Source organism: Phacochoerus africanus, chromosome 2 (genome assembly GCF_016906955.1).
Source record: "Phacochoerus africanus isolate WHEZ1 chromosome 2, ROS_Pafr_v1, whole genome shotgun sequence".
NCBI classification, from domain to species: Eukaryota; Metazoa; Chordata; class Mammalia; order Artiodactyla; family Suidae; genus Phacochoerus; species Phacochoerus africanus.
In genome coordinates, this window is record NC_062545.1 from 79,522,359 (window position 1) to 79,542,745 (window position 20,387).

At 39.6% G+C, this 20,387-nt stretch overlaps 1 long non-coding RNA gene across 2 annotated transcripts in view; it reads right to left on the reverse strand.

Annotated features, from left to right (window-relative positions):
- Nucleotides 1–15,820: 15,820 nt before the first annotated feature.
- The window catches only part of LOC125117228 (uncharacterized), a 191,113-nt gene continuing 186,546 nt past the window's right edge, over nucleotides 15,821–20,387 (reverse strand). For both annotated transcript variants that reach the window (XR_007132548.1, XR_007132549.1), the window contains one exon: nucleotides 15,821–16,485. This is a non-coding gene — a long non-coding RNA (uncharacterized LOC125117228). The remainder of the gene's footprint in view (nucleotides 16,486–20,387) is intronic.

Consider the following 20,387-nt stretch of genomic DNA (forward strand, 5'->3'; position numbering starts at 1 on the left):
ATAGAATGAAAGAAGCCGCTAGGAGCTGTGAGTGACCTCTTGCAAGAAAGCAAGGACCTCAGTCCTATAGCCACAGGCAACCAAATTCTATCAACAACCAGTGGGCTTGAAAGAGAACTCTGAGAATGAAGCCCTGACCAACATCTCAATTTCAGCCTTGTGGGACCCTGAGCAGAGGGATCTAGCTACCCCTGCCTGCCCTTCTGATCTTCAGAAATTGTAAGCCACTAAATCTGTATGATTTTTTTATATGACAGTAGAAAATTCATACTTTGCATGACTGAGTCCATGTTGGTCCCCAAAGATGAACCCCAAGGGTTTGAGAGAAATGTCATTTTTAGTTTTCTGCCCTCTAAAATTCAGTAAGAAAAGCTAAAAATGGCTGATGCTGGTATTAAATGAATCAGTCTTTAATATCAGTCACCCTGCTCTTTGGGGAATTCTTTTCCAAAGTATCATAGGTCATATGGCAAAAAGTCCCTCAGTTTTTTTTAAGTTGGCAAAATCAATCTATCATATGAGTATTCAAGAAAAAGTAATTAACCTTTTTGCCAGCAAGTCCCCTATATGAATCAGCTAATTATCTCAACTCATGTGCCAATTTTCCTGTGGATTCCTCCATCAAAAAAAAAATAAAATTTTCTTCATGGAATAGATAACTCTTTCAGGACATCCAGGAAAGGTCTCTACCATAGGATTAAGTAGAGATTTTCCACACCTTTAGAAGGACACTGGTAATATATTTATAAGGATATATATTGATAATATATGTAAAAGGCCTGGCCTCTGAGTCTCAACAAGAACAAGAATATTAATGGTAGTGATATTTTTTTTTCATTTTTTTCACTGTTTTTTTTTTCCATACAAACCATCAATAAAACACAGTTAATCAGAGAGAGAATTTTTTTTCTTCAGTCTTTTTAGGGCCACCCCCAAGGCATATGGAAGTTTCACAGGCTAGGGGTCTAATCAGAGCTGTAGCTGCTGGCCTATGCCACAGCCACAGCAATGCCAGATCTGAGCCATGTCTGCAACCTACACCACAGCTCAAGGCAATGCCAGATCTTTAACCAACTGAGCAAGGCCTGAGATAGAACCTGCATCCTCATGGATGCTAGTCAGCTTTGTTTCCACTAAGCCACAATGGGAACTCCAGTACAAATGTTTTCTTAGGTCAGTCTCCCAAGGCAACAGAAGAAAAAGCAAAAATAAACCAATTAGACCTAATCACACTGAAAAGCTTTTGCAGAGCAAAGGAAACCATAAGAAAAACAAAAAGACAGCCTATGGAATGGGATAAAATAGGTTCAAATGATGCAACTGACAAGAGCTTAATCTATAAATATATGAACAACTCATACAACTCAACAGCAAAAAAAATCAACAACCGAATTGAAAAATGGGCAAAAGACCTGAAGAGACCTTTTTCCAAAGAAGATATACAGGTGGCCAACAAGCCCTTGAAAAAATGCTCAACATCACTGATTATTAAAGAAATGCAAATCAAAACTACAATGAGGGGAGTTCCCATCGTGGCGCAGTGGTTAACGAATCCAACTAGGAACCATGAGGTTGCGGGTTCGGTCCCTGCCCTTGCTCAGTGGGTTAACGATCCAGCGTTGCCGTGAGCTGTGGTGTAGGTTGCAGACACGGCTCGGATCCCGAGTTGCTGTGGCTCTGGCGTAGGCCGGTGGCTACAGCTCCGATTCAACCCCTAGCCTGGGAACCTCCATATGCCGCGGGAGTGGCCCAAGAAATAGCAACAACAACAACAACAACAAAAGACAAAAAAAAACTACAATGAGGTACCATCTCACACCAGTCAGAATGGCCATCATTAACAAGTCAACAAATAGCAAATGCTGGAGAGGGTGTGGAGAAAAGGAAGCCCTCCTACACTGTTGGTGGGAATGTAAATTGGTACAACCATTATGGAAACCGACACAGAGGTTCCTCAGAAAACTAAATATAGAGCTACCATATGACCCAGCAATCCCACTCTTGGACATATATCTGGACAAAACTTTCCTTGAAAGAGACACATGCACCTGCATGTTCATTGCAGCACTATTCACAATAGCCAAGACATGGAAACAATCTAAATGTCAACCAACACATAAACAGATTAAGAAGATGTGGTATATGTATACAATGGAATACTACTCAGCCATAAAAAGAACAAAATAATGCTATTTGCAGCAACGTGGATGGAACTAGAGACTCTCATATAAGTCAGAAAGAGAAAGACAGATACCATATGATATCATTTATACCTGGAATCTAATATGCAGCACAAATGAAACTTTCCACAGAAAAGAAACTCATGGACTTGGAGAACAGATTTGTGGTGGCCAAAGAGGAGGAGGAGCGAGTGGGATGGACTGGGAGTTTGGAGTTAATGCACACTATTGCATTTGGAGTGGATAAGCAATGAGATCCTGCTGTAGAGCAAAAGGAACTATATCTAGTCACTTATGATGGGACATGGATAATGTGAGAAAAAGAATCTATGTATATATGTATAACTGGGTCACTTTGCTAAATAGTAGAAATTGACAGAACACTAAATCAACTGTAATGGAAAAAATAAAATCATAAAATTAAAAAAAATTTTTTTCCAGAAATTGTTAGGACAAGTTTTATTTATCCAGTATTATACTGCTATTTCTCCCTGAGAGTGTGAGGATGAGGACCCTGTCAGGCCCTGGGAAAGTCAGAGTTTTCTGACAAAGCTGAGTTTGTTCTCCGTCCCTACACATGTGCCTATTCATATAACCAATGTCTAGCTTTTCTTATCTTCCCCACCTTAAAGAGGTTCAGTGTCTATTTGTTACACAAAGTACATTTTAACCATCTTCTTTGCCTTATTAATACTCCCTGGCCCCAACTTCCTCTCACTTCAGAACCACCCATGAGGAAGGGTAAACAATGAGAATGACAAGCAGTTGTGATCTCTGAAAACAAAACAGAAAGCCCCATTTGCTTTACCTCATGTCGTAATTTCCCAAACATGTTCCTCTTGGCAGTGTTAAGCCAGGCATTTTCTCCCTTGGAGGCTGAGCAATTTCTTACAAAACCACACTCTGTGGGTTTTCCCAGGTGTCTGTCATTTCCTGAGCAGTACATAATATCAGCCTCTTAATTTTTACAGTGCTGAAAGTTTGCAAAGTGCCTTCAGAAAGTCCTATCTCAACCCATTTGATCCTCAGAACAGCTCAATAGAGGTCAGGGCAACTATCATGATTTCCAGTTTATAAGTAACAGAAACTTCCATTTCTAGAGTTACATGACTGGCCTAACCTATGGTAAACCTTGACCTTGACCCTGAGATTCGAATCCAAGTCTTTTGACTTGATAAAGCAGGCAGTCTTTCACCAGGACTCCTGTTCTCTTACAGACATATCAGGGAACAGATGGAAATAAACAGTAGAGAGGCAGTGGCTTCCTTCTGCTCTTTAGTCTTGCCCACCCAAATCCTCTGCCACACTTGTAAAATGCACACGTGCCCACAGCTGACACAGTCAACTGCAAGTTCCCAAGCATAAATCTTGATCCTGCCTACCTCAGAAGCCTTCCCTTTATCCTCCACAAACACCCCACTTCTTGTAGTCTGTTCTTCATAGTTTCTAGCTCTGCCTAGACCTGCCTCTGCCTGCCTTTTCTAAGTTGTATTTGTCCTTAGAGACTTTGCTCGGCCTTTGCCCAGGCTGGTCAAGATAGTCCTCTTCTGTGTCCAGCCTATTCCTCTTTTTATCACATTAATAAAATGTATGCTAATTTGTACATAACCCTCTCCAGGGTGTGAGTCCTTTGTGTTGTCTCATTTGCCTTGTGTCTTCTGTATTTAACACCGTGCTGGGAATTTCATCACTGAAAGATTCATAGAATTGGGATTTTTTTTTTAAAGGAATGGTTTTATTAGCTAGGAAAAAAAGGTGAGCCTCTCAAGGTCTAGCTTCCCTATCTAAACTGACTTTGAGGGAATTAAGAGTCCAGGAGTAGAAGGAATGAACTGGGCAGGAAATGGGAGTGGACAGCAGAGAGAATAAGGCCTGTAAACTTTGATAAGCCCTGCTGAGGATCCTGGGATTTGAGGTCCACCTTTGGGGACTTCAGTGGTGTGGAGGTGTCCCTTTCAACTCTCCCATCCAGAGGACCTGCCACAGGGATGGCTGACTGACAGCCTCCAACTGTCACACCTTTGGATCCAGGTCACACTTCCCACGGTCTGCTCCCAGCCAATGACAGAGCCTGGTAAACGCAGTGGGCCCAGGCTACTTCTGCTAGACACAAGACTCCTCTCATGGGAAACTTGCTCAGGGAGCTCAGGAGTTCCCCCCCACCCCGCCCCCGGCCTTGCTGAGACTTTCTCAGAACTACACGGTGGTCTGAGGCTTCTTTCAACCCAGTCCCCCTACCCCCCGACTCTCTCTTCACATATTTGCATCAAGGTATGGAAGCTCTTGGCCTACTCATGTTCCCTTCTTTTTTTCCTTCACAAAAGTGTTTCTCCCCCAAAATCTCTCATCCATCTAATCCCACCTTGACATCTGTTTTCAGAAGACCAAAACTAACAGAAATACTTAAAGATTTAAGTCTAAAATTTGAATTTTGAGGAGTTCCCATCGTGGCTCAGTGGTTAACAAATCCAATTAGGAACCATGAGGTTGTGGGTTCAATCCCTGGCCTTGCTCAGGAGGTTAAGGATCCGGCGTTGCCATAAGCTGTGGTGTAGGTCACAGACGTGGTTCGGATCCCGCGTTGCTGTGGCTCTGGTGTAGGCCGGTGGCTACAGCTCCGATTCGACCCCTAGCCTGGGAACCTCCTTGTGCCATGGGAGTGGCCCAAGAAATGGAAAAAAAATACATAAATAAAATAAAATAAAATTTGAATTTTGAAAATGCTGCTCTGGGAATTTCCATTGTTGCTTAGCAGTAATGAACCCAACTAGTATCCATGAGGATGCCAGTTTGATCCCTGGCCTCACTCAGTGGGTTAAGGATCTGGCATTGCTGAGGCTCTGGCATAGGTTGGCAGCTGCAGTTCCAATTCAACCCCTATCCTGGGAACCTCCATATGCTGTAGGCATGGCCCCAAAAAGCAAAAATATCAAAATAAAATGCTACTCTAAATCTGCAGACCATGCCCAAAGTCGAACAATGCCCTAACTTAGTCTAAAGCTAAATAGGAGTTTAGAACCAGAGCTCAAAAGACCACAAGATAGGACAAATGGGTTCTGCTTCTGCACCTCTGAAGTCCACACTGGAAAAATGGAGGGTGAAAGTAGCCCAGATTGGCCAATAACTGAGGAATGTCAGGATGCTGTTGATTCCTGGGACAGCAGGAGTGTGGCCAAGTCACCGAGGTGCTAAAGGGGTTAAAGAGCATGCACCAGGCCTCCAAAAGTTACCAAATATAAGTAACGTGTCTGTCTCCATTGCTAGCCAACTGAGGAGGGCCCCAGAGGAGAAAGGAGTGCAGGAATTGACTTTCGCTGCAATGAGGTAACATGTTAATCTGTTTGTTTGACTTTGTATTGAGCATTTTAAACATTCTCTGCTTTTGTTGTGATGTGGATATTCATGGCCAGAAAGGTATATGAAACTCAGGTTGATTTTGATCCAGAAGGGCTTTACTGTATAACGGAGTCATTTAAATGTCAAACAGCAAATACTCAAAAACTCCTTCAAATAAAGACCCCAGACAACAGCCTCTAGTCCCTTAAAAATTTAATACCTGTCAGCCAAACACATTATGCTGACTTTCAGTTCTCTCACAGGATCTTCTGAGCTAGAATCACACTAAACTATCAGCCTGTCCTTGATAACATGGGCACATCCAAGAAATCAGAGCAATTCTACACATCAATGCTTCAATAACTCAGTCCGGCTGGTTTTCATATCTTCTTTATCGTCCTGAGCCTAGTATTAATATGATCTATAGCTTTTGCCTCTTTTCAAAATAAATTAAACAAAAAAAGAATTGACTGAACTTTTCTAACACGTGCAAAGAAAAACAAGATTTATGTCAGCTATGGTGAACCTCTAGGTGACTGGAGCTTCTTGGGATTAGTACAGTGTCTCTTTCCATTATTGAACTCATTGAAAAACATTTAAAAAAAAAAGATGAAGTATAATCCTTCTCACACTAAACTTAGAGATTCTTATCTAATCTCCTTGGAAGAGTTGGCCCACAACCTCTGAGAAGCCTGGAGGCCAACATTTTCCAGAACCTTTTTTTCTATCGTTTAATATCCCAGAAATAGAACCTTCCTTTTTATTTTACAAATATAAAATTATATAATGATATTGAGTATGTTTATTTTCAAACAACAAATATCCTAATAAAGATGCTGAGGATAGCTCTCCCCAACATCGGCTGAGAATTGTTGGTACTTACTCTGAGGATGAGAAAAGACATAAATTAAATGGTCTTCCTAGGTTTGCAAAATTAATAAAAACTGAAATTTAATAGCACAATATTATCTTACCTTAATACATCTGAAAAGTATAGCCCAGTATTTTTGAGACAGTGAACACAGTAATCAAAAATAATTCTTTCCCCCCAAATGGTCACATGTGACGCTAAGTTTCCTATAGTATAATTTTGTTCCATTAAGTTTCTATGGCCCCTCTTCTATACAGATTTTCAAGGTGAACACTGTAGGCAGCACAGCACCTGCCCCTTAGGGACTCATAGTCCAATGGGTATAATTGACAAATAGGTGACTTCACTTGATGAAGTACATTGGGTGATGAGAAAACAGTTAACGGTCAGGAAAGCTTCCTAGAGCAATCTTCCTGCCACTACAAGATGGTTCCTAAGGACGGTCTGTAGCTAATTCATTTTACTAATCCTACAATACCTACTAGCACATCTGACTTATTAGTCCTTCACAAATATGGCTGCACTGGTACAAAACAAGAGTTTCCTTACGCAATTCTATAGCCAAATACTTTTTAGAACTTTGCAAGCACCTACATAACTGAACTCATTTCTAGTCTTTTTTTTAAATTTTCTTTAAACTTGAGTTAAATTTACTAAACCATAAGATACCAAAAACTAAAACTTTTTAAAAAATCCAACTTTTATGTCTTTCCAAAATAGAATTTCTCCTTCGCCACCTCCTTGGTTTCACTTATGAGAACTTGGATCCCTGAATGTTTTGTATAAATGAAAACAAAAACAGGATCCTGTTTCTTTGACTCTAACAATTTAAAAAAAAAAAAAACTGTAAAAATAAACTCATTAATTAAAAATATTAAGATCAGAGGGACAGCCTGGATTATTTCACTCATAATATGGGGCAAGGCTCAAAGGGTTTTAGGGACATGTTGTTACAAGGTCTATAACTCGGTCACCCTCCACTGCCTCTTTGCCTCCAACTTTCTTTCCTCCTCCCTTTCCCACTGGCTTCAGTGCTGGCCTGGACAAGCAGGGTGACAGCATCGCCGTCTTCTCAGAATACAAGAATTGTGCCACCCACAGTCCAGTGGCTGGAGGCCAGGGCACTGCCAGCAACACAGGCATGAGTCAGGCTGTGGCGTGCATGAATTCCTGCTGGAGGTTCTTTCCTGAAGGTTCACTTGGAATTGCCATCAATGGCACAATGGCAAGAAATGTGTGATATATAAGAAATATGTGATATGGCAAGTCAGAAAATTTGACCCCCATCTTGTTTCTTTCTAGATGTGTAATGATTAGCATTTCTCCTGACAATCATTCTAAGAATTAGAATGAGACAATGCAAATTTAGAGTTTAATTTCTTTTCTCTCTCTCTTTTTTTTTTTTTTTCCTTTTTCTTTCAGGGCTGCACCTCTGGCATATGGAAGTTCCCAGGCTAAGGGACAATCAGAGCTACAGCTGCTAGCCTACACAGCCACAGCCATGCCAGATCAAGTCACATTTGCAACCTACACCACTGCTCATGGCAATGCTGGATCCTTAACCCACTGAGCGAGTCCAGGGATTCAATCTGTGTCCTCATGGATGCTAGTCAGATTCGTTTCCACTGAGCCACAACAGGAACTCCAAGAGTTTAATTTCTATTAATGAGGAAAAGAGACATTCTTATATGTATTTGGTCTGAGTGTAAATTATAAGACTTTGTGAAGAGCAATTTGGTAGTAATTATCCTTATGAAAAATGTCCAGAACTCTGGCCTGGTTATTCCCCTTCTGGAAATTTAGCTTCAGAAAAAAATTAAGAAAGTGTAGAAAGACGTATATAAAAGGATATTTACCAGTATGTTGATTGAAATAAGAAAATATTAGAAACAATCGACTGTCCAATGATGGGAAGCTGATTAAATAAATTAGAATATATTTGTATAGAAGAGTACTATACAACTGTTAAAAATAATGTGAAAATTAAAAATATAGCTATTGGGAGTTCCTGTCGTGGCACAGTGGTCAATGAATCCAACTAGGAACCATGAGGTTGAGGGTTTGATCCCTGGCCTTGCTCAGTGGGTTAACAATCTGGCGTTGCCATGAGCTGTGGTGTAGGTCCCAGATGCGGCTTGGATCCTGCATTGCTGTGGCTCTGGCATAGGCCAGTGGCTACAGCTCAGATTAGATCCCTGGCCTGGGAACCTCCATATCCCTCGGGAGCGGCCCTAGAAAAGGGAAAAAGACAAAAAAAAAAAAAAATATATATATATATATACACACACACACACACACATACACATATAGCTATTGGTACATAATGGTGTATAAAATATAATTATTAAGTGTACAAGCAAAAATTTTGTATATATGATCCACACATATCCATGTGGTGGAGGAGGTATGTAACTATACTCAAAGTGACCAGAGTTTAACTCAGAGTGATATATTTTTCTTCTGTTTATGTGACTGTGTTTCCTAATTCTTCTACCATGTGCATATATTTCTATTATAATAAGGAAAAATAATTTTATGTTTAGAAAGGGAAATAAAGCATACAAAAACATATTGTGACATTTGTTTTACAAATACAAAATATTATTGTATTCTGGTAGCTTATATAGACTCTACTCTTACGGTGTACCCAGGGATCAGAGCATTATATACTTATGAATTATATAATGGCCTAGGCTTGGGAGTTCCCACTGTTCTACTGTGGCTCAGTAGGTTAATGACCTGACTAGTCTCTGTGAGAATGTGGGTTCAATCTCTGGTCTCATTCAGTGGGTTAAGGATCTTGCGTTGCCACAAGCTGTGATGTAGGTCACAGATGAGGCTTGGATCCAATGTTGCTGTGGCTGTGGTGTAGGTGGGCAGCTGCAGCTCTGATTTGACCCCTAGCCTGGGAACTTCATATGCTGCGGGTGCGACCATAAAAAGAAAAAACATGGCCTAGGTTTTGTCATCTCAACGATACATATGTCACTGTAAATTTATAATTGAAAAGCTTCTTTTTCCATGACAAGAGACTAAGCATTTAAAATACTGAAACACTGGGAGAGTTCCCGTCATGGCGCAGTAGAAACGAATCCGACTAGGAACCATGAGGTTGCGGGTTTGATCCCTGGCCTTTCTCAGTGGGTTAAGGATCTGGCATTGCTGTGAGCTGTGGTGTAGGTCGCAGATGCAGCTTGGATCCCGTGTTGCTGTGGTGTAGGCTGGGAACAATTTGACCCCTAGCCTGGGAACCTCCATGTGCCATGGGTGTGGCCCTAAAAAGCAAAAAAATAAATACTGAAACATTTTACAAATTTTCACTAAAATGAACATTCCGTTTACTAAACTTAACTAAGGTTAATAAAGAAAATGATCATCTCCATGCAGAAGGTGATGGTAACCTTGTAAAAAGGGAAGAAAAACCAATCCATTCCTGTTTGTATAACAAGTTTAACAGTCTTTGCCCACTAAATATATAGCATATAGTGTTCTAAAATAGCTACCTCATTTGCAAATAGGAAACTCCAATTCTATTGCTGGTTCCGGCAAAAACTTTCTGCAGAAACTCAGACAAGTGTAACTTGTCTGCGCTTGAATTAATTCGTCTATGAAGTGAACATCATGCTGGCAAAGCCTTTAAATGAAGCTTAGCATTTGAATATGAAAATATTATAAACCTCCTAAAAATGAAGTAGAGGAGAATCTGGAAGATAGGAAACTTTTGATGTTTCAGTCAAGAAAATTTCATAGCCATTTCTCACTGAGATGCTACAAGATTTCTTTAAGGAGTCAATTCCAGTGCTTTCACTCCAAAAAACTACTGTTGTTGCTGAAATTTGAACTATTGGTTTTCACCTCTGACATATAAACATCACTATTGTTTATACAGGCCAAGTCTTTTAAAATTTTAGCTAACTGCTTTTACAAAATAAAATATAAACTTTTTATTGAATTATAATTGACAGACAATAATATATTAGTTTCACACGTATAACACAGAGATTCAATATTTTTACACATTATGAAATGGTCACAATAAGTCTAGTTACCATCTGTCACCATACAAACTTATTGCAGTAGTATTAATGATATACTTTTTGATATATATTACATCCCCCTGATTATAACTGAAAATTTATACTTCTTAAACCTTTTCACCTATTTTGCCTGTCCCTCCACCCACCTCCCCTCTGGCAACTCTCAGTTTGTTCTCTGGATCTATAAGCCTGTTTTTGTCTTGTTTTGTTTGTTCATTCATTTTGTTTTTTAGATTCCATAAGTAAGTGAAATCATATGGTATTTGTCTTTCTCTGTCTGACTTATTTCACTAGTATATTACCCTCTGGGTCCACTCATGTTGTTGCTAATGGCATGATTTCATTCATTTTATGGCTGAGTAATATTTCATTACATACATTCATATTATGTATATTAATATTATATATAATATTATTCCATTATAGAGAGAGAGGAGGGGAGGGAGAGAGAAAGCACATCTTCCTTATCCACTCATTCACCATTGGATATTTAGGTTGCTTCCATATCTTGGCTATTATAAATAATAAATAATGCTGCAATGAACATGGGGGTGCATATATCTTTTGAATTAGTGTTTTTGTTTTCTCTGGATAAATAACCAGAAGTGGATATGCTGGATCACATAGCAGTTTTTAATTTTTAATTTTGGGGGAACCTCTATACTGTTTCCCACAGTGGCTGCACCAATTTACATTTTCACCAACAGTGCACGTGAGTTCCCTTTTCTCCACAGTCTCACCAACTCCATTATTTTTATGTCTTTGATAAGTATCAGTCTAACAGGTAGGAGACAATATCTCATTGCAGTTTCGATTTATATTTCCTTGATCCTTACTTATATTTATAAGTAATGTTGAGCATCCTCCAATATAACTATTGGTCATCTGTATGACTTCTTTGGAAAAATGTCCATTCAGGTCCTCTGCTGTTTTTGTAATCATATCACTTTGGTTTTGGTTTGGGGTTTTGGTTTTCTGCTATTGGTTTGTATGAGCTCCTCACATATTTTGGATATCAACCTCTTATCAGATATTTTAATGTGCAACTACCCAAATTATACGTGTTCATTTTTCAAAATAAGTCAAATACTGAATTACATTTTATAGAATTATAAACTCATATAAGTATACAGAAATAAAACTGATGAAAAAAATCTGTCTCTACCCATCATAATTATACCACATTTTGCTACATTTCAAATGATATAGCCATGTGGAATTGGCTATAAGACATTCTGTAATAAATGTATCAGGTCTGAGTCTACTGAAAGAGTAGTAAATTACCCACTTTTAGAAGGTATATTAGGAGTTTCCGTCATGGCGCAGCGGAAATGAATCTGACTAGGAACCATGAGGTTGCGGGTTCAAGCCCTGGCCTCGCTCAGTGGGGTTAAGGATCTGGCATTGCCGTGAGCTGTGGTGTGGGTCGCAGATGCGGTTTGGATCTGGCGTTGCTATGGCTCTGGCATAGGCAGGCAGCTGTAGCTCTGCTGTGACCCCTAGCCTGAGAACCTCCATATGCCCTGGGTGCAGCCCTAGAAAGCAAAATAAATAAATATAAGGTATATTATTATTTCTTTTCTTTTTGTCTTTTTTGGGACACGCCCACGGCATATGGACAATCCCAGGCTAAGGGTCAAATTGGATCTACAGCTGCCAGCCTCCACCACAGCCACAGCAATGACAGATCCAAGCCACATCTGCAACCTACACCACAGCTCATGGCAATGCCGGATCCTTAACCCACTGAGGAGGGCCAGGAATCAAAACAGCATTCTCCCGGTTACATTACCTCTGAGCCACAATGGGAACTCCTGGTATATTTCAAACACTAGGGCAATAATGCTCAATTTTTCCCAATTCCTAGCACATATCATGAATTTTCAAGGGATAATGGTTGTCACTCACATTTCTCTTCATTTTTCCCATATTTTTTAAATCTATTATCTGTATTTTCATATTTTTAATCAACTAAGAATTTATGCCTATCATGTCCAACTCATTCTGAAACATGTTACAGAAAGTACAACCTAATTAAGCCACCAAAAAAATTACTATCTGACGGGAGGGAAGAACTGGGAGGATGGGAATAATGTATATATACACTACTTGTAAAATAGATGATTAATGAGAACCTACTGCATAGCACAGGAAAACCTACTCAATAGTTGGTAATAATCTATGTGGGAAAAAGAATGGATATATTTAAATATATGATTGATTCGCTTTTTGTACACCTGAAACTAATACAACATTGTAAGTCAGCTATATTCTAATAAAATTAAATTTTAAAAAATTACTATAGAGTATAAGGTTAAGACATTGACACAAAAATTTCTCAAAACAAGTAATCATAGAGGAATGCCACAAAATAGGAATGTGACCATAAAGATAATGCAGATTCAAAAGGAAGTTGAGAGTTCCAAAGCCCAAACTGAATTAGAATTGCATATGAAATGAAGATTTCCTGGAAGATAATAGGTGCTCAATAAACATCAGGGGATTTTTTTTTTCTCCCTGTTTTCCATCAGCTGAAAGTTTTGTGAATCAAGTGAGAGCTAAGCCTTAAAAACTGTACAAGATTTGAACAGGCAAAAAGGAGTAGAAGCGATATTCATATAGGATATTGTTATGACAAAAGGTACAGAAGCAGGTGACATATTCTGATTTAATAAACTGACTCCTTCAGTTGGAATAGAGGCATAATGGTAATTAGGAATTAATTACAGGAATTTGGGTAATGGAGGAATGGGACATATGCATGGGAGTCTGGTGACCTTTGGTGTTTGAACTTGGAAGCAGCCATCTCTATATTCATATTATTGATTGAGTAACTATTAAATGCATACTGAATTCAGAATCAATGTTAGGAGTTCATCAGGACCTTCAGTTTTCTGCTACACTTTCCTTGCCCAGCAACCCTCTCCTGTCTTCACTTCTGTAATGACCTCGCTTAGAGGCCGTGCTTTGAATGTTCTGACTTCTCTCTCACATACCCAAGGTTCCCCCACCCCCTTGTCTTTCCATAGCACCTGCTTGGCAAAAGCCCACCCCTAGGTGAACTCAACCATTTACTTTTTCTGTGCCACTTAACAGGCTATATGGTGCCAGTAAGAAGTAACAACTGGGCAGTTTGCAGTCATTAATCTGCAATCACCACTCTCAGCTGAACTCTAAAACCTGGTGGTCAGAGGATCCCATAGCTATGATCATTTCCCCATGCTGCTTTAATCCCCCTCCCCGGCCCTCAAATCTCTGACAGCTACTCTCTCTCTACTTTACACTTCCATCCAACAAATTTTCCCCCTACTCCACTGAGAAATAGAAGTCATCATAAGGGAACTTCTTAACTTCTACCAAATCTATCAGATCTACTTTTTTTTTTTTACCCACCCCTCAGCATATGGAGCTCCCAGGCAAGGGATCAGATCTGAGCCGCAGTCACAACATAAGGTACAGTTGGGCCAGGGATCAAATCTATGTCTCAGTGTTCCAGAGTCACTGCAGAACCCATTGCGCCACAGCGGGAACTCCTCTAATTTTGTTTTTAACTCTCCTTTTCTCTTCTCCTATTAAAAAAATAGCACTGTCCATCAGTTTATAGAAAGCCAACCCTTAAATAAGTACTATGAATTCCATCCCAGTGTTCTCTGGGACCCTGTTCCATAATTAATCTCTCTCATAGATGAAACCTTCTTTCTTTCCTACTCCTTCTCATCAGTATGTTTTTGTTGTTTTTTTTTTTTTTTTTGGTCTTTTTAAGGCCACTCCTGTGGCATATGGAGGTTCCCAGCCTAGGGGTCCAATAGGAGCTGTATGTAGCCTCCGGCCTAAGCCACAGTCACAGTAACTCGGGATCCGAGCCATATCTGTGACCTATACCACAGCTCACAGTAATGCCAGATCCATAACCCACTATTCAAGGCCAGAGGTTGAACCCTCATCCTCATGGATGCTAGTCAGGTTCGCTAACCACTGAGCCCCGACGAGAGCTCATCAGTATTTAAACAAGCTCAAATCTTAACAGTGGGGAAGGGGGAAATCTCCCTCCTTCCAGCCTCTCTAATCCAATGTCCTACTGCCCTTCTACTCTCAGCCAAACTTCCTGGACAACTTGACAATGCTCACTTTATTCCCTCACTTTCCATCACTCATCCCTCTTATAACACTACAGTCTAGGTTTCGCTTCCATGAACTGCTCTACCAGAAATGCTTTCACCAAGATCACCAAAATCTATGTATGAATAAATTCAGTGTTGGAGTTCCTGTCATGGTACAGCAGCAGAAATGAATCTGACTAGGAACCATGAGGTTGCGGGTTTGATCCCTGGCCTCGCTCAGTGGATTAAGGATCTGGTGTTGCAGTGAGCTGTGATGTAGGTCACAGACATAGCTCGGATCTGGCGTTGCTGTGGCTCTGGCATAGGCCAGAGGCTACAGCTCTGATTGGACCCCTAGCCTAGGAACCTCCATATGCCAAGGGTGCGGCCCTAAAAAGACAAAAGACTAAATGAATAAATAAATAAATAAATACATAAATAAATTCAGTGGACGTTTTCAGTTGTTTTCTCACTCGCCTTTTCTTCAGCTTTTGACACCATAGATCACCTTTTAAAATCTCGTGGCTTCTATGGTTCCTCACACTGGTGGTTTACTACGTACTTTTCTGATTTCTCCTTAGCAGTCTCTTTTACAAGTTTCTCTTCTAATCCTTAAACATTAGCTTTTATTTTCAATTCTCACATTTTCTCTGGGTTTTTTTGGTTTTGGGGTTTTTGTTTTTTTTTTTTTCCTTTTTACGGCTGTACCTGTGGCATATGGAAGTTCCCAGGCTAGGGGTCAAATTAGAGCTGCAGTTGCTGGCCTACACCACAGCCACAGCAACACAGGACTTGAGCTGCATCTTCGATCTACACTGCAGCTTGTGGCAATGCCAGATCCTTAACCGACTGAAAGAGGTCAGGGATGGAACCTGCATCCTCACAGAGACAACATGGGGTTCTTAACCTTCTGAGCCACAACAGGCACTCCTGGGCTATCTTATTCCCAAGATTATAAAGTCCCCCTAGATCTTTCAGGTCACTCTCTACCATGAACATCAAACCCTTATCTCCAACTACTTCCTGGATGTCTCCAAATGGATATCCACGAGAAACCCAAATGCAACATAGGTCTCAAACTGAGGTCATCCCTCCATCTCCCAGGTGGCTTCCCTCCAGAGGTTTCCTGTTTCAGTAACAGCTATACCCAGCCAATTGCTCAGGTCTAAACCACGTTCATATCTCATTCTCCCTCCTTCCTTCCTTCCCTCCTTCCCTCCATCTCCCTGTCTGTCTCCCTCTCTCTCACACACATACATATTCAATCCACAAGAAGTTGTAGATTCTGATGCCAATTACTTCAACCTTCTCTCACCCACTTCATCTTCTCTTTTCAACCATCTCAGGGACAGAAACTGTTCTTCCTCATGTAACCTTCCTAAGTCATAAGTGTAGCTAAAATGATCCCCTGTGGGGAGGTTTAAATCTCTGGTTTTCTTTTTAAAGAAGATCAAGAAAAAAAATCCAGGAAAGATTTTTCTGTTTCTTCCTCTCATTGTTTTTAATGATAGTGTTGATAAGATGATATACTCAATTCTCTCACAATTTTTTGCAGATACACATCATTAATGTTTGATCATGCTGATGAAATCGGGAGAGACATGTTTTCTTTCCGCAAACATAGTTCTATAACCTAGAAAGATACAAGTTATTGCTGCTTAGCTAGCTGGCTATATCAATTAAATATCTAGAGCAGGCTCAAGTGAACAACCACGTCAATGTCACAAATATATGTTGAATTAAGAGCAATAGTGAGAATGTCATAAGGAAATCTGGTTATGTTCCTGTTATTCATAAGTCAACCACAGGTCACCTGTATAAAGCAAAGGTCACAAGTGGTATTAAGCTGGTCTTTCATGGCCACACCTACCTCTTCTTCAGTCTCTGCAGAAAGAGGACGTACAGTTGAAATCTGTCTTTCTTCATGGTTAATATGCCTTGTAGATGATGTCAATAATTCCCTACATTCAGAAAAGACAGTAAAGAAAAAAAATTAGTAAAATACCATGATGTAGATGCACAACTGCATTTCTGGTAGGAAACACCCATTAGATAGAAAGCCCTGTTTGAGATATAAGTTCTTTTTTTTTTTCTTTTCTTTTCTTTTTAGGGCCACACCTGCACCATATCGAAGGTCCCAGGTCAGGGGATGAGTAAGAGCTACAGCTGCCAGCCTACACCACAACCACACGGGATCCGAGCTTCATCTGTGACCTACACTGAAGCTAATGGCAACACAAGATCCTTAATCCACTAAGTCCAGGGATCCAACCCACATCCTCATGGATACTAGTTAAGTTCTTAACCCACTGAGCCACAACGGAAACTCCTGACGTAAGTTCATTTTAATAGTCTCAAGTACAATTTACATAAAGAAATGGCACCAGTTTACCCAAAAACTTAAGTGTAATTCTCAATTTTTCTCTTTCCTTCGTCTTCCACAACAGCTAGCCTTGGCAGCTCACCTCCAAGCTAAACTCTAAATCTATCCAATTCCTCCCCTCCCTCAGCCACCCCCCAATGCAAGCCATCTCCCTCTCTCACTAGGTCTCTTGCCACAGGCCCTGTTTATGTCCACTTGGACTTCCTCTAGAATCTCTTCCATACAACCATCAAGTTGATTTTTCTAAAATGTAATGCAAACCATGTCATTCCTGTGCATAAAACCTTTCAAAGAATTCTCTTTGCCCACAGAGAAAAATGCAAACTTGCCTCATCCTAAGAGGCTTCTGTGAGTTGGCTCCTGCCTAAGCTCAGCTCCCTCTCTGATCACCTCCATCTCTCTGAGATCCAACCACGCTTTCCTGTCTCTCAGACCTACCACTTGCTGTTCCCACTGACTGGAACCTTCTGTTTCCCGATCCTTCTTAGCTGACTCCTTGCCATTCAGCTTTCTGCCTCACTGTCACAGGGGCCTCCTCTGAACACCTGGTCTGAATTAACCACCTTCTCTCTCTATCACATCAAATATTTCACTGTCTCCATAATACATTCAAAGGTCTGAAACGATCTTGTTCATGTATTCATTCTTTCTGTTTTCGCTTTAGAATGTAAATTCATAAGTAAGGAAATTTTTCTTATTTTTCTCATGTTGAATTCCCAGTGTCTAGAGCAGGGATCGGCAGCAAACTTTTTTCCATCAGGAGCCAGACAGTAAATGTTTTGGAATTTGTAGGATGTACAGGCTTTGTTTCAATCACCCCAGCTCTGGTTTGTTAGCATAAAAGCAGTTGCAGACAGTACTAGTAAGAGTGCGTCTGAGTTCCATTAAAAATTTATTTCTGGACACTGAAATTTGAATTTCATATAATTTTAACATTTCACAAGATATTCTTCTTCTTTTTTTAATCATTTAAAAATGTGAAAACCATCCTTATCTTGTCAGCTATGCAAAACCAAACAGCTGGCCAGATTTATGGCCTACAGGTCATAGTTTGACAATCCTTGATCTGGAACAGCTACTGCTACACATAGAATGCTTGCAAAAAAGAATTCTTTAACTGCTGAATGAATTAATAAATGAACAAGGAAATGCATTTTCCTTGTAAACATTGAGAGGGCTAAGAGTTAATATGATTATCCATTCTACTGCTTAAACCCAAAAGATGGATTTGCTTTATCTGCTTGGTTGTTACCTATTTATAGCAATCAGAAGCAGCATATGATGTAGAGTTCTTATAAGAAGAACAGTTAGGACTTTTTGATTACTTTGGGTATAAAAAGCCAACTAAATTGGGTTGGGTGTTGTATTCAAGATCAAAACTTACACATTTCACTTGAAAAAGCTTAAACACTATAATAAAAAAAAAAGTAATAATGTATTGCTCTTAAAATATATACCTGAAAGTAGTTCCCATCATGGCTAAGTGATTAACGAACCCAACTAGGATCCATGAGGATGTGGGTTCAATCCTAGCCTCGATCAGTGGGTTAAGGATCCGGGTTTGCTGTAAGGTGTGGTGTAGGTCACAGACGAGGCTCAGATCCCTTATTGCTGTGGCTGTGGCTGTGGCATCGACCAGCGGCTACTGCTCCAATTCAACCCCTAACCGGGAAACCTCCATATGCCTCTGGTGTGACCCTAAAAAGACAAAAGGCAAGTCTGTAAGTCACAAGTGAAATAATAAAATCCTCAAAAATAATTTTAGAAAGATGATTTTTCCCTTTTTAACTCTCTACCTCATGTAATCATGAAAGTTTTTCTAAGGAAAGTAATATTTGAGAAGCTTTAAATTACAACTTTGAAATGGGTCACATTTACTACCATCAGGACTGTTTTCCTGTCTATGACCATGTTTCTTGAAACTTTTCCCCTTTAACTATACCCACCCACCCCTGAATGTTCAAATAAATTTAAAAAATTATACCCTGTTTCTACGTTAAGATTGGAACAAACATTAAGTTGAAACAATAAAAGGGAAATAACAGTAAAGGTAAAATCCTTTAAGAAGCAAGTTAAAATGACAAAGGATTAATGTTAAGATACTAAATCATTCTCAAAAATATGATTTCCCCAATAAATCAGATTAAATCACTCATCAGAGAGAAAACACATACTGTCTTAAGGTTTAGTAAATTCTTTAATAGCTCCTGGTAGCAGAAACTTGGCAGAAACATTTGGAATGACAGCATGAGTCTGCACAAGTGCTTTCAACTGATAGCAGTAAAGAGATTATTGAAGAAAAAAAAAAAAAAGAGGTCTTGTTGGAAATAACTGCCAAATTGGCGGCACCATAACTTACTTTAGAGTAGCCCAGAACTGTCTAAATTGTCATTTGTAAGAGTGAATCACTAAGTGGAGAAATTTTGAGTGATTTTTTTTTCAAGCTGTCTCCAGCATGTATTTCATAAAGTATACTATGTGTGTGGGGGGGGGTACTTATTCTTCTGGAAAGTCCAACAGATTATATTAATATTTATATCCTTTATAAGGAAAGAAGAAGGGAGGAAAGAAGGAAAGATGGGAACATGGATGGAAATGTCCTTTTGCTGCAATCACTTTCAATTTGGAGAGTGGTATAAAGATTTCTCAATCAACAGTCCTCATCTGGGTATCTACTTCACTACTTTTCTAAACTCATGCTTGAACTACTGAGAGCATCCTCAAGGCTTGCTCACCTTTCATAGAGAATGGAACTTGAGGGATCTGTCTGAAAGCCAAGGTCTGAATAAACCCAAGGCTATTTACAGTTTCAGGTTGGAATCTGGTGCTATTCAAGACTTGTCAAGTTTTGCCAGGCTTATACATTTAATCCCACATAAATCATGAGACACATCAGGAGGCACAGGGAAGCTCCACTGTGAGAAACTGAAATCAACAAGCATACAATTTATCTTTGTATACCTCCCACCTGGAACCCAGCCCCATGGCTAACACATAATGGATATTCAATACATGTCTGTATGCCATGTGGAAATATACCTAACTATAAGGTGGGATATCTGAATAGCCAAAGAAATCATGAGAAAGAAAAACAAAGCAGGAAACCACACTCTCTGATTTAAAACTATATTACAAAGCTAGAGTAATCAAAAGAGTATGGTACTGGTTTAAAAAAATAGATCAGTGGAACAGAATAAAGAGCCCAGAAATAAATTTGCACATACATGATCAACTAATTTATGACAAAGGACCCAAGAATATACAATGGGAAAAGGACAGTCTCTTCAATAAATGCTGTCAGGGAAACTGGACAACCACATCAAAAAGAATGAAACTGGATCACTATCTTACATTATACACAAAAATGAACACAAAATGGATTAAGGACTTATATGTAAGACCTAAAACCCTAGACTTCCAGAAGAAAACATAGATGTTGAGCTTCTTGTCATCAATCTTGGCAGTATTTTTTGGATTTGA